At 33.7% G+C, this 12,982-nt stretch overlaps 1 protein-coding gene across 2 annotated transcripts in view; it reads right to left on the bottom strand.

The window, feature by feature from the left end:
• Positions 1-12,533, bottom strand: part of Ubr1 (Ubr1 ubiquitin ligase) — a 102,105-nt gene extending 89,572 nt beyond the window's left edge. The window contains exons 1-2 of one of the 2 annotated variants that reach the window (XM_072530005.1): positions 12,323-12,533; positions 12,033-12,212 (exon numbers count right to left, since the gene is read on the bottom strand). The gene's annotated coding sequence lies outside the window, so the exon portion shown is untranslated. The remainder of the gene's footprint in view (positions 1-12,032; positions 12,213-12,322) is intronic. The other variant, XM_072530004.1, reaches the window with a different exon arrangement.
• Between the last annotated feature and the right edge of the window lie 449 nt (positions 12,534-12,982).

Raw genomic sequence — 12,982 nt, 5'->3', positions numbered from 1 at the left:
TTCCGTTTAGTTTTAATGAGCGTTTTTCATCCAGATGCAATCACAAATATTTGACAACTGGTTTTATGGGAATCGGGGTATTATTAATATAAACTTGTGAAAACGCAGAGTTTCTTGTTGTAAAAGTAATTTGTACTGATTTGCTGGCACTAACATTGATCTTCCATCGCTTAAGCCAGTTTTGTAATTCGTCTAAATGATTTTGTACTTTTGTGATGCTACATTATAGTCGATAAACACTGCCAAGATTCCCGTGTCATCAGCAAAGGTAGCTAAGAAGGTATCATTGCTGGTTGGAACGTTTGCTGTAAATATCAGATACAGAAATGGGCCGAGAACGCTACCCTAAGGTACGCCAGATTGTATGATGTGGTAATTTGAGTAGTTGTCTTCAATTTTGACTTGGTAGTAACAGTCAGTAAGATACGATTTTAAAATAAAGTATAGTTGATATGTTAGGTATATCTATCAATGGAGAAGTTTTGAATAACTTACGTTTTGCAGACGATACAGTAATAATGACGGATAACAACAATGATTTACAGAACGTAATGCAACGCATTAATGAACGCTGTCATGAGTACGGACTGAAGATAAATTTAAAGAAAACTAAATGCATGATCATGACTAAATCTGCACATGCAAATATCCAACTGACTATTGAAGATACTGCAATTGAGAGTGTTAATATCTATAAATACTTAGGAACATGGATAACATCAGATGTAGGCCAAACCAAAGAAACGTGCATGATTCATTAAAATTAAAAAGTTTCTTTGTTGTCAGGATATAAGGTTAGAACTACACCTGAGAATGCTTCGATGTTACGTGTTCTCTACTCTTCTTTATGACTTGGAAGCGTGGAAACTAAAACAAGTCCATCTGAATAAGTTGGCTGCCTTTGAATTTTGGTGTTACAGAAGAATCCTACGAATATCATGGATTCAAAGAATGTCAAACGTGGAAGTAACTAGAAGGATAGGAAATGAGGCGGAAATAATATTAACTATCAAAAGACGAAAACTTGAGTACTTAGCACATGTGATGAGAGGACAAAAATACGCATTATTACAACTTATTATACAAGGCAAAATCCGAGGAAAGCGAAATGTGGGAAGACGAAGAATATCCTGGCTTAAGAACTTAAGGGAATGGTTTGAATGCAGTAGTACAGAACTTTTTAGAGTGGCAGTCAACAGAGTCCGCATAGCCATGATGATTTCCAACCTTCGATAGGAGATGGAACTTAAAGAAGAAGAAGTTGATATGTTAGGTGTAATTTCAGTTTGTAAAGGAGACCTTTATGCCATATTCTATCAAATGCCAGTTGTATATCGAGAAACACTTCAGCGCAAAACTTTTTCTCTTCGAGAGTTGTTTTCTGTTGTTGAGAGTTGTATCTGGTGCTGAGAAAACAGTTACAAGATGCTCTACGAATAATGTGGCTTTTTCTGCATTTGTGTGGGACCAGGTCATATCTGTTTTTCTTAAAGGTGAATTTGTTACTGTCAGTCGTTTAAATTTTTTTGTAGCTTAGCTTTCCACGTGGACTGATCTTCATGTGGGAGGCTCGAAACATAAAACTGTAATGGGTCGTTTTTTTCCTCATGTAGTGTTCTATTTAAAGATTCATTCTTTGTATTTACAGAATTTGGAAAAGAAACAACATTAAGGGACAAAATACGAATAAGGATATTACAGTGTGCCCAATCAAGTCGGCGCCATGTGGGAAAGTGTTTAATTTTTAGTTTTATGAAAAAAAGTTATTCTTTATAAAACGTTCTGCGTATTCTAAAATCTAAAATACAATTATCAAATATTAATTATTTACAATCATATAAGCGGTTTGTCAAAAAAATGAATTGTGAATATTGTAACTCTTACATAAAATTCATATTTTTTGCAAAACTGCGTATATAACTGAAAAAATTTAATATTTGCTGATTATATTTTACGCTTTAGAATATGCAGAACTTAAAAAAAATAGCTTTTCTTCATAAAATTAAAAATAAAAAAGTTTCTTAAATAGTGCTGACTTAATTAAACACCCTGTATACACATACAAAATTCATGGACCAGGAATAGAAAAAATGGGTGGAATCAGCACATAAACTGCATGACAGCAAATATATGAGTTAAGTAGCGGGAGAAAAATCACCCACCTATCAAACAGACGAATTCCAGAAGAATAAACTGACACAGAAAACAAATTAGTTTACAAGTACTATTTCCTGAATATGGCACAGTAATACTGAAATCCGAAACAACCTTTGCATAATACAAAAAATTAAACAGTTACAAACAACTATTTCCTGAATATAGCACAGTAATACTGAAATCCGAAACAACCTTTGTATAATACAAACAATATGATCGTAGGATGTCATATTTTTATAGGCTCCTTTCATCTCACGTCTAGGTATTGTTATTTTTTATCAATACCATTAATAAACTGCCGAGCAATTAAAACCGTGAAAATGGTTAACTTTTTAGGTAAATAAATTTGCTATCTGCGTTTATGTACTTAAAACATGATTTTTGTATTTTAGGAAGATTTAAGAATTAGTAAATAAAAAACAAATGATACCACCAAAATGTTTTGACTGACGTTATCACAGTTTGAAATATCACCTGAATTGTAATATGACCACATTTGAACTTTCATTAAGATTATAAGCACATTTTTTTATTATAATATTAAATGTATAATCTTCAGACAGAGCTATAAGTAAACACAACTAAGCATTAAATACATGACGCAAGAGATATCGATTTCTTTTATGTCTGTCTTGGATTGTAAACAGGGAAACCTTCTCAAAAGGAATGGAAAATGATTTTTATGGTCGTCAAAAACAAATATAAGAAAAAATTAACTAACAAATCAAATAAGGCCGGCTCCACACATGGGATCCAACGTTGAGTCAACTGTTTCCCACGTTCGGTGAGGCATCCACAAATTGGGTTTAGTATTGGGGCGATATCAGTCTGTTCCCTCTAGCTAGAGCCAACGTCAACATGTCCGACACATGGAAATTGCAGCGGCTGCGACTGTCGTGATAATGAGTTCACATGATTATATTTTGCTAAAAAAAAGGCGAATTTTACGTCACTTTGTCTACAGCATTACTTAAAGCTACTAGATCTTTAGATATGCCGTATTTGGCAACTGCAGACTGAATATATGAGAGTAAACCTGACGTCGAGGCTCTGAATCCCATTTATTCTTTTATTAACTCAATTCCCAAATTTCTTAGCCTTCTATTTTGGCTATATTCTGCATCAAACGTGACTTTAATCCACAGCCGATATATGGAAGTACATATTTTAAAAGTTACATGACCAACGACGGTGGTCTATTAGGACAAAATGATCTACATTTCAAAATTAAAAGCATACACTTTTGTAAAATCGCCAAATCGCCCCAAATCGCGTCAGCTACGACAAAGAACAGGAGTGGCTGATGCAGTAGAGAGAGTAGCAACACTGAAATGGAACTGGGCAGGTCACGTGGCTCGAATGACAGATAATAGGTGGACAAAGCGGATACTGGAATGGAGACCAAGAGATGATGGCTACCGAAGCAGAGGTCGTCCACCAACACGTTGGACTGACGATCTAAAACGTTGTCATAGGAATTGGATGCAAGAGGCACAAGATCGAAATAGATGGAAAATTATGAGGGAGTCCAGCAGTGGATAAGCGAAGATTGAATGATGACTTTTGTAAAATATTTAGATAAGTATATTTTTTGGGTGCCCGAAAGGTAATGAAAAAACCAGATATGTATATTACTTTTTTATGTAAGAAATAGCCTTTTGAGCATAAACCCCGTTCTGATAGACCACCGACGTGTATCGGAGTGTTAATCCTAAACAACTTAACGAAGGTGGTTCAGGTGACCGAAGATCGATTTTTATATGTGGTAAATTTGCTTTTTAATGCTGTCATGGAATGGAAATTTTCTTCGATAAAGTAATTTTTATTTTCTAAAAAGAATGCTGTGTAAAATGGCAGCACAAGCATTTTAAAAGAAAAAAGGAGACGAGGACTCTTTTTATAAACTGTGGCTTGTCATTGGTTAATTTTCTTTTGTTCTGCTATATTGTGCAAAATTTGGTAACTAATTTTATGCAAGATGCGAAAATTACGAGCCAACAACTAAATTATGCGCAAATAGCATAATTATACCTCATTTGGAACACTGCTGTAGCGCCAGTGTGTGGTTGGCATCAACGGCAACACCAATATTGGCGCAATTTGATGTGTAGCAAAAACGGACAGCGACGGAAAACTCCCAACGTTGGAGCAAGTCATAAAAACGATGGTGCCAACACAGTTTTTTCGGTAGCTTTGTCCAACACAGCTGTTGGGGCCAACGTTGGCCCCCATGTGTGGAGCCGTCGTAACAATGACGATTGAACCAATTACCCAACCCAGTGGTTTCCAAAGTTGATCCCCACGTTCAGTGAACTGTGGTTGAGTGAACCGTGATTCATCTAACACAAACTTTTAAATTCGGGACTTACATATGGTATCATCAAAAGAAAAAATGTACAGAACTATATGAATAATAGCTTTTTAGCATCTTCTTTTTCCTTCGTGTATGTAGGCTTTAAAGCCTGTTTCTTCTTCAATATTAGCCTCCTAAATTATTTAAATTATCGCACCATCTTTTTCTTGGTCTACCAATACTTCTTCGTCCATTTGCTGACTTATCTCGTGCTATTTGTACTATCCTATCCACTGCCATTCTACTGTGTTCGTTCCACTCCTGTTTCCGTTTTGTCATTTATGTCTTCTATATTGCATGTTCTTCTTATGTTTTCGCGTCTCTCCCTATCCAACACACTTTCCCCTGATATTCGTCGGAGTATTTTCATCTCAGTTGTTTCTAGTTTTAAATGTGTCAAGTCTTGTCTCCGCCGTGTATGTTAATATAGGTTTAATTGCTGCTTAATAGATTCTTGTTTTTGTGTCTTGTCTTTGGTGTTTGTTCTTCCAGATTGTGTTATTAAGAGATCCCGCCGCTTTATTGTTAAACCTTGCTTCCTGCTTTATTATTTTCCCATCAATTTCGATTTTACATCGTAGTGGGTATTTAGATGTTGTCATACATTTGGTTTTTTCTGCTGATATTATCATATTGTATTTCTTGGCTGTTCTTTGTTCCCCATTCTGTAACCATGACCTTTACGTATTATTTCATCCATTATTATATCAAAGAGAAGTGGGCTTAACGAGTCACCCTGTCTGACTCCGCTTTGTACTGGTATACACTATGTTAGTTTTCCATTTATCTTTGAATGTATTCGATTATGTAAGTAGATGTTTTCGATGGTTTGTATAATATTGATTGGTACGTTTCTTTTATACAGTAGGTGTAAGACGTCTTCGACTTGGATGGGAACGAATGCCTTTGTCAGATCTATAAAACATAGATATGATGGTTTATTGTACTCGACGGCCTTTTCTGTGATTTGTCTTAGTACAAATACGGCGTCTACGCAGGATCTTCTGGATCTGAATCCTTGTTTTTCATCTGATAACGTTGTTAGTTTATTGATTTTGTTGGTTAGGACTTTTGTGGTAGGCTTAAGTGCGGTGTTCAGTAGATTTATACCTCTATAATTGTTGGGGTCTTTTTTGTCTCCTGTCTTGAACATTGGTATCATTACGCTGTTTCTCCATGCGTCTGGTATAACACAATGCAATATTAGTTTTAAGTTTTTTCATCTCTAGGGTTATACTTTCTCCTCCGTGTTTTAGAAGCTCGTTGGTTATTCCGCCTGGTCCTGGTGACTTTCTATTTTTGAGTGAGTTTACGGCTATCTCTACTTCCTGAAAACTGATTTCTATTTCGTGTCTTAATTCAGGTACGTTATTGTGTTGATTATTATTTTCCTTTCCTTTAAACAGTTCTGTCAGGTATTTTCCCATTCGTTTGCTGGTATGTTATTGTATTCCTTCAATTCTGCCATTTCTTTCCGTTGGTTTCTTATAAATCTCCATATTTGTTTTTGTGTACCGTAGAAGTTGCTTTCCATCCTTTTTGTAAACTGTTCCTAGTGTTCATTTTTTGTTCTTCTTACCAACTGCTTTGTTTCATTTCGTATTCTTCTATAGGTGTCTCGGGATTCTGAAGTATTTGATGTTTTGTACTTCGTGTAGGCCCCTAGTTTCTCTTTACATTTCTCTTTTATTTCTTTTCTGAACCATGGTGTATTGTTGTTGTTTCTTTTGTTCAGTATGACTTTGCGTTTTCCTAGAGCTTCTGTTGCTGCTTCTTCAATTATGTTTTTAATTTTCTCCCAGTTCGCGTTTATATCTTCGATGTCGTCTGTTTGTTTCAGCTATATTTTCTGTGCTAGCCTCCTTTGGTATATTTCTCTTATAGAGTCGTTCCACAGTGATTCTACATTGAATATTTCCTCGGTGGTTTCCTGTAGAAAATGTTTTGGTGTTATTTTCTTTGGCTTTTTAGCATCTGAATCAATATTGGCCACCTTTATTTGCAATAAATTTGTTACGTCAAATTCGGCATTTAGTTTTAATATTACCCTTAGTTGAAAATTTTGCCTCACATGGGTATGAGTTACTAAAAGACTTTCGCGATTGAAAGGTGTTCTCAGTGACATCTGATAAATCAATAATTTTTTCTCTTGCTTTCTTAAAACATTCTTCCCGGAAGTAGGCGTCAAAGTAATTTTGTAACAATGATAAATGAGATAAATGAGGACTCAAGCACTTTTTACACGATTTTAAAAAATTGCACAATTTAAAAAAAATGGACTAAAAACCTACAATTTAAATCTCTATAACTCAGAAAAAATTGATTTCTGAGTTTTGGGGGCAATGAGAACTTTTCAGTATGACCAAAGCTACATTTCTGCTCAATTTAAGTGAAACCACTTTTATATAACTAAACAAGAAATACACCAGGAATATTTGCACAAATACGACAACCAACGAGGTTAAGAGTTGAATCTTGTGTCACGTTTCTGTGGAAAATTTTAAACACTTTTTTGTAGCTGTGCACCTATTTAAAATTATATTAGTGGTACTGTCTGTTATCTTTCTAGTTTAATGTTATTGTATTAGATAGTTCTTGAGAATTGTTACGTTAGCTGTCTATTTCACACACCAAGTAAACATTACCGTCGCCAGCGGTACTATTGACAGGAAACTTCTCAACTAATCCAACGACAAAGGACGCATTGAAAGAAGAAGACTTTGATCCGGAAACTTATGTATTTGAAGACAGGAATTCTGCGGTGCTTTTGTTCGAAAGTTTCTTCCGATGTAGCCAAAGTTTCTAGTGATGTTCCCAAAGTCATTAGAAAACAGAATCCAAGGAAGCAGCAGTGCTAAGAACAACGATGGTCAACAACGAGTGGACGCCTACTAGGATCAGAGAGAAAAAGAGAAAGGGAAAAAAGAAAACCTTCGACCATCTTGGCAAGAAATATCCAGCCTATGTTCAGTAGTTAAGACATATTGGGTCCAGTGGGACTCCGTTATCATGGAAGACAGCTTGCTTAAATGAGTACTGGAAAACGATGATGGTTCAGAGAGGAGAACACAGTTGGTGATTCCAAAGAGTAGAATAGCGGAAGTACTTCGTCAGTTACACAACAGTTGGTCAGGAGGTCATTTTGGTGTAAAGAAAACCCTTCAGAGAATTCGAGATCGGTTTTATTGGATGGATAGTTCTAACGATGTAAAGGACTTGTGTAAGAAATATAATACCTGTGCTACGACTAACTGACCTTACAGAAAAAAAAAGGTTACGATAAGTCAATAAAAAAACTAAAAAAAGTATATCAGCTCCTTTGGAGTGCCTTTGGGAGATCCATAGTAACCAAGGAAGGAACTTCGAAAGTGATCTATTCCAGGGAATCTGTGATGGTTCCCTATCTCCAATTAGGAATCTCCGCATTGATGATAATGTAGTGATGTATAAGGAAAAATGATAATTTAGACCCTCTAGAAAGCACAAGTTTTGAATTAAATTGTTCCTTTTGTGTAATGTTTCTTTGTCTTCTTCGAGTGCCGACTCCACTAATGAAGGTTGGCTATAACCATTGCAAATTCGTCGTTATCTTCTGCTTTTCTTAAAAGCATCTGAATGTTTAACCGGTCCAGTCGCGAATGTTTTTCGGCCAGGATATTTGTCGTCTACCAGAATCCTTTTTTCCTCTTCGATTGTACCCTTCATAATCAGCAGCAGCTCGTACTTCTCATTTCTAAGTATGTACTCCAAATATGGTGTCTTTCTCCTTTTAATGGTGACCAAAAGTTCTCTCTATCTTCCTATTCATTCATAATATGATTGGTCCATGGTGTTTTCAAAATTCTTCTAAAAAGTCACATCTCAAAAGCTTCCAGCGTTCTCATTAAGTCAACACTAACAGTTTAAGCTTCGGCACCATAAAGATGAATAGAGTGGATGTAACATTTTACCATATGATATGGGATTGGTCGATTAAGACTTTGGCTACTCAGAAATTTCCTCATTTTCAAAAAGGCTGCTCTTGATTGCTCTATTCTTGATCAAGGTTCTGATTTGGGATTTAGACCTTTAGTAATCTGAAGACTCTGGATTACTGAAGATATTTCTTTATGCTTCTTTCTTGAATTAGGTGTCTTCTTGAATCATGTTAGCATCAAGTAAGGTCAGACCAAGCCGGTCAAATTACATGGTTCTCAAACAAACTAAGAGCAATGAGAGAACATGTCAATTTTTTAAGTGAGTACTACAGATAACATAAAATTGACAACAACTTACAAACACTAAATGATTTTAAAAAACTGTATAAAAATGAAATAAAAAAGGCAAAAATTAATTCTAATGGCAGAGTAATCTTGACTTCACAAAATCCTCCAAAACCATGTGGAATATCATAAATAGACAACGAGAAATATCTGGGGCTCTACATCAGGCTCATAACATCACTCTATGGGGCTGTTAAATAAACTCATTTTCGGTTCTCCTTTTCCTTCGCAATTTTCTGACAACCAAAATTTTCATAACAATGAGGTCTGACAATTGACATTGACACACAACACATCAGTGATACCATCTAAAATAACTTATGGTTGCCTACCCTACATTTCAGTTCTGACACCGAAGCTAAAGAACATCTTCAAAAATGTTAGTGGTTTAAAAATTACAACCAAAAGTGTGAAAACGGTATTGAAGTTATACACAAAAACAAAAGATCCTTTCACAATACAGGAGTCATCGAATGTTGTTTATTCTATACCATGTAACAATTGTAACAAAATATACATAGGAGAATCATCTCGTAATTTTTACAGTAGGGTGATCTCACATTGTAGCGATATGAGATTGAGCTGTATTTTGACAAAGGAAAAGAACCATTCAAAACATGTTTTCTTCGAAATGGGTTCTATAAAATCTAGTACATCTTGCATCAATAAAAAGTCTGACATAGATAAACTGAGCAACATTTATTGTTACTTACTGGAAAAACATCAAAAATAAAATAAATATTTACCTGTACATAAATTACACTTTGCACTGAAGAATTGTGATATTTTATAAATATTTACATATATTTCTTATTACAGTGTCTTGAAAAAGGAATAAAACCATTCCAAAAGCTAGACAAAAAGTCAAAAGAGTGTTTCATTAACATCCCGGCCAATTTTCTGACTGCAACCCTAATAAACTGTGTTGTTTATATATATATATATATATATATATATATATATATATATATATATGACATTTTAATTATAAAAATCGGTTCACATAAAAATAAACATGTTCTTTGTTTTTTGGGGAGTTAAAATTAATTTTACATTTTGTAAGTCCCCACACATTCTTGGTCAGATTCATATCTGAACTTCTGAGACCCATGACCCTTTCAAAATTACTTTTAACAAGGTAACCATGTACACAGTGAGTGATGTGTATTGATCAATTGTCATAATGGAAATAAAAGTATTGTTGTGGAAGATTTCTCTAACTGATGGCAACATCAAATTATCTAAAACATTTAAACAGCTAATCACACTGAATCTTGCTTTGGAGTCTCTAAACTACACAGTACTTAACTTCCTGTATACACCCAACTTAAAATATTTCTAGTCATCTGGACCTTATGACTTGAAAAAAATATAATTTCCACTATATCTATTACAAGGTAGTCCATAAACTTAGCCTTTAAATATCAAAAAACAGATCAAAGTGTTTCATTCTGGACTTTACACACCAGCACACAATAACCAAAAAAAAAAATAAAATGAAAATTTCCCGATGTCCCGTGAAATTTCTATTGAACTATAGCCCTTTATAGCAAGGTAAATTTGCTTATAACGAGAGAAAATAAGATTGAAAAACATGTTTTTTACGTTTTGGCCCGGGCGTAGCTATAAATAAATACCCTTTTTAACTGCAGGCCGCCCGCAATAAACTTCTTACAATTTATGATTCTTAGTCGGAAATGTACAATTTATGATTCACAAGTGTCATTGTAGGAGGTTGATTATTCACACCTAATAATATGGGTCCTAATAGACAAGATGTGAAAAGTGTTTTAAAGGTTGTCAGAAACTTTATCCGAGGACGAAACGCAAATGAGGAAGCGTAAAACTGTTTCACATCTTTAGAAAATATGATAGATAGAATACTGGACAATTTAAAGCAGTCAAAAATGACAAAATAACTTCTTGCAATAGCAGAAGCAGTAGTTTATGTAATTCTTGAAAATATGCTTTATACATATTTACAGAATACAGATTTTTTGTTTTAACGTATATCATTGACAATAAAAGTAAACAACTCTTTTTTGTTTTAATGCATTTCATTGACAATAAAAGTAAACAACTTTGTTTTAAAAACGCCATTCAAACAATATTTATTAGCATCTTATATTGCTCCGAATGGCTTCACTATAGAAAGTTAATGTTTTAGCAAACTACATATTCATATGTATGCACAGTATTATTGTTGTTGGATATAACGAGATCCGTTTATAACGAGGTAATTAGTCTGCCATTTCAGTTCTCGTTATAGAGGGAGTCTACTGTATTTTCTTTTCAATAAAAGTTTTGGTTTTATTTTATTTGAAAATATTATATGCACTTCTTAAAAATTTTAATTTTTGCTTTACCAAAAGGAATAGCCTGGTACTGATATAGTTTCCAGCAAGTTTGTATATCCCTTGTATGTACAACTATTACTACACATAAATTTTTAAAAATTTACAGATAGATCGCATTCACATTTCTTAAGAACTACCAGTCTATTGCGACTGGTGTATCTAAATACAGAATTCTACAGTACCAGCCAATTACAACTGGTAAGCATACAACATAATAATTGAATTTTTCGTAATCGCAGCAAAGGTGTTAACTTATTTACTTATTAGCTGCTTAATTCAAATAAACAATAAACCAAAAAAAGGAAATCGATAATCTCTTCACCAGTAAAAGCTGCAATCATTTTTTTAGTTTTGTAAACATATTGTTATTAACTTTATTCATCTCTAAGGATCCACTGCATCAAATATTCAAATAAATGTGATTATCATTTTCAATTTCTTATTCACACTGTAGCATTACTTTGATAAATTTATTCAGTGGCAAATATCAGCCTTCAAACAGATTATTATATACCATATATAGTTAAGCTGATATGTGCCTAATTGTTTGTTGATCATAATATTAAAACCTCTATTTTTTAATTGTTATCTATTTATATTAATGCTAATATCAAATTGACACCAAGCTATTATGCCTTTAATCACCAACTAAAAATAAATGAAAATAAAACTGTGAAATTTTAACAGATTTCCCTTATCATAGTCATGTTCCAGTGTTTAGGAAAATACTGTAACTATATCACTATTGGGTAACATTAAGAGGAAGAGAAAGTGAAATACTGCCCAGGAAAACTTTCTCCCGAATTATAAAAACAAAAATAGTGTAGCATGACAAGTACAATTTTGAAACAGTATGAAAATAAATGACACGTTATTATTAAACACAAAGAGAAACGCAATTACCTTCTTATTCAGTCTGACAAGGACAAGGTTAGATCTCATGTAAATCTTCCGTATTTTTATTTTTTTCTTTAACTATCACAAGAGACTTTAAGGTATATAGTCAAGGGTTGATGAAGTACAAACACTAAACTACAGTACCTACAGCTCAACAGTTTCAATCAACTACAAAGCTTCTGTGATCTAAAAAATACACTTTGGTAAAGTGCCAAGAAATGGAGAAACTTGTTTCCTATGATATGCTTTATAATTTTAGAAATTACAGAATTAATGACATGTGAAAGACGACTTACTGTTAATTTTTTCATAAGATAATATTTTGTAACTGTAATTTTATATTCTATTTCACTAACAAACAGATCATTTGTCCACTAATTTTTGTCACTTCAGAAATTGTCAAATTGTAAAATCTAATAATGGAGTTCTCGTAAGGTTCTCTTCGCGTGAGCGCAGTACAATATGAAACTTCAGCTGATTTCACCAATAAAACCAATGATATATCCTCATACCCTGGCTGGATGTTAGTAAGAGAGGTTGATAGTGTCAAATGTCATACCTCTACACCAATAGATTTGTTTGAATTGACAGAATAAAAAACAATTGTTTGCTGTTCTGTGGCATGGAATGGAAAAACATTTTTTGGCTTGATGTGTTTTTATAATGTATACGTTGTATGCTTCAAATATAAAGAGAGAAAGCTTTAGAAAAGTACATTTTGATGATATTATGTTATGAATTCTGCAATTTTTAATTTATATAAAACAAGAACGAGTAAATATTTGTTTCTTTGGAGATTAATTATTGCAGTTAATTATTAGAATTTTTGGTTGAGTTTACCGAAAGTACAAGCTGATAACAACCGCAAATGTCAAACATGGAACAACAAATTTCGGTATAGCAGTGTTGGCATGTTTTTATACAGTAGATGCTGTAGGCTTCAAATATAAAAAGAT

The sequence above is a fragment of the Diabrotica undecimpunctata genome, chromosome 4, assembly GCF_040954645.1.
Source record: "Diabrotica undecimpunctata isolate CICGRU chromosome 4, icDiaUnde3, whole genome shotgun sequence".
Taxonomy (NCBI): Eukaryota; Metazoa; Arthropoda; class Insecta; order Coleoptera; family Chrysomelidae; genus Diabrotica; species Diabrotica undecimpunctata.
Note: the sequence above shows the minus strand (reverse complement) of the source record. Positions and strands in the feature narration are given on the sequence as shown.